This window comes from Psammomys obesus, unplaced genomic scaffold (assembly GCF_907164565.1).
Source record: "Psammomys obesus unplaced genomic scaffold, mPsaObe1.curated_primary_1811, whole genome shotgun sequence".
In the NCBI taxonomy this organism is placed as follows: Eukaryota; Metazoa; Chordata; class Mammalia; order Rodentia; family Muridae; genus Psammomys; species Psammomys obesus.
In genome coordinates this window covers 12,826,685-12,829,053 of record NW_026596234.1, presented here as the reverse complement: position 1 = coordinate 12,829,053, position 2,369 = coordinate 12,826,685, and the positions used below count along the sequence as shown (strand labels likewise).

General features: G+C 54.0%; 1 long non-coding RNA gene across 2 annotated transcripts in view; it reads right to left on the bottom strand.

The window, feature by feature from the left end:
- LOC129668292 (uncharacterized) overlaps positions 1-1,406 on the bottom strand; it is a 3,046-nt gene extending 1,640 nt beyond the window's left edge. For both annotated transcript variants that reach the window (XR_008718890.1, XR_008718891.1), the window contains exons 1-2: positions 974-1,406; positions 741-900 (exon numbers count right to left, since the gene is read on the bottom strand). This is a non-coding gene — a long non-coding RNA (uncharacterized LOC129668292). The remainder of the gene's footprint in view (positions 1-740; positions 901-973) is intronic.
- Between the last annotated feature and the right edge of the window lie 963 nt (positions 1,407-2,369).

The window sequence follows — 2,369 nt, the reverse complement described above, 5'->3', positions numbered from 1 at the left end:
TCTATCTATCTATCTATCTATCTATCTATCTATCTATCTATCTATCTGTGTGCATTTATGCTACAGTGCATGTGGAGGTCAGAGCACAGCCTGTGGGAGTCGGTTTTCTCCTTCCATTGTGTGAGTCCTGGGAATTGAACTCAGCTTGTCAAGTTGTCAGCGAGTGACCTTAACCTGCTGAGACATTTCAATGGTTCTGTTTTTGAGAAAGAGTCTCACTCCATAACCCAGGCTGGCCTACAACTCACCCTGTAGCCCAGCCTTACCTCAGACTCATGGCAGCCCTCCTGTCTTCGTCTTCCAAGTGCTTTCTATGTAGCTATTACATAGGTTACAGGTGTGAGCACCCATGTCTGACTTGACCATCACTTTCTTCACTTCCAAGTTTAAGGTCAATGTCACCCGCCCCACCATCCGGTTGAACACACTGCTTCAGCTTTGACATCACCTGTCTCCACTGTTCGTTCTACCAATGATTCCGGTCATTTATTTTTATTTGTGGGTCTTTCGGGTCCATTTTCTCCCCCTCAACAGTATAACTTTGCAGGGAGAACAGCTCTGTGCCTTTTCTGCAGTCTCTCCCTGCACCTGGCACAGCAGTCAAAGCAGGCAAGCCCAGCTTCACGACTAGAGGGAGAGCCTTCTCATTCCCACTCTTCCCCGTCCTGTCGGCTGCTCCCACCCCTGTCCTCTGCTCCCCGCCCCCGCTCAGGCGAGTCCTTCAAGATCATAAAGCCTACCTGGGCTTCCTAGGTCTTCATGGTAGTGTTGCTGTCTACGGTTCTCTCTGTCTTCTTCGTTCTTATCCACATCTCGTCATGTGCGCTTTTACCGCCCAGCCTGTTTCCCTCTAAAGCTTTCCCCGTCTTCCCACTTCTTCTGTGTTCCGAGCACGTCAGCCTTCAGGGAAAGCGCTGTGAGTCTAGCATGGATTGCTCTACTTGCCTCATTCCCTTTGCTTGGCCTGCCTTACCTTCTCTTCCGTGTCTTCAGCCAGACTTCGCCTCCTCCAGGAGGCCCTCCTGCCTACCTTGTGCCTTCCTCCATGGTGGGCTGTAGTGTGCTCTGGCTCATAAGCTCCCTAGGGGTCCTGCTTCCCTGATGAATGGGGAAACTTCGGAAGGGCAGGTTGGGGTGGGGTCAGATTCTGGATGAAGAATGTGCGGGGCTGCCTACCTGCACTTGGATGCCAGCCTGTTGATCTGCTAAGGTAGCCCTAGTTGGGTATCCTGGATCCCCCCTTTGTGCAGACCCCTTCTGGAGCATGAACCTGGTGAGGACAATTCAGAGATCCCGAAGGAACCATGGGAGGCTTCCTGAGACTGGCCGGGCCTCCTCCCTGGGCGCTGCTCACTCACCATGAAGGCAGCTGCTGCAACCTCCCCTGGGGAGGCTGACTCATAACCTTCCCGGCTGTGGGCTGTGCTGCTGGCCTCTGTGTTCCGCCCACCACATCTCATCTCACACCCCTCCCCGTAACCTCCCTTTCAGCTTGGTGTCAGTTAATAAGCACAGTTGTCTGGATTCAGAGAGGTTAAGTTATTTTTCCCAAAGACAAACAGCTAGACGTGGTTCAAGCTCTGAATGCAGGCACACCAGGCTTTGGCTTCAGCATATTCACAAGTCCTCGGTGTCCTCTGAGGACCTACCGGAGGACCTACCGGACCTGGACCTACCGTAGAGTGGGAATTAGGGTGACTATTGTGTCAGGTGAGAAAGCCATGAAGAACGTTAGCCCCCTCCCCCAAAGAGGCTTGGGAAGGCATGGTTTAACCCGGAAGGCTGAGCTTTCAGGGGAGTCCAGGACAGCTGCCCACGACCCTCTCCGTCTCCTCCTGTCTTTAATGGAGGGGGCGGGAGTGGCAGCTGGAGCCAGCAGGGAGAGCGGCCCATTAGCCCTAATTAGCAGCCCGTCTGGAAAAGCGCTTTGGCTGAAATCAAGACGCTGTCAGTGGGTCCCAGCTGGGTTGTAGCTGAGTGGCAGCTGCAACATTTCCAGAGGTCTGAGCCTGAAGCGCCAGCCAGGCTCTTGAGGCCTGCGTCACCTGGACCCATCAGCTGGGGAGGGGTTTCTCCCCAGCCCAGGGGTAACCACTGAGGTCCCATGTCACCCAAATGAGCAGAGCTCACATGCCTTTTCTATCCCCATGGGTTCTCCCGTAGCCTGGGGAGACTGCACCTCCCGACCCATTTTGCAGAAGATGCAGGAACCAAAGGGCTTGTCCAAAGGCCCACAATTAGGATGTGGCAGAACTGGGGGACCCTGTAGAACACGAACCTGAACTCAAGGACGGGGAGTACAGTAAGATCCTGAATAAGGCTGATGAGTCTCAAGAGGATACGGGACAGGACTCCCAAGGTATCATCAC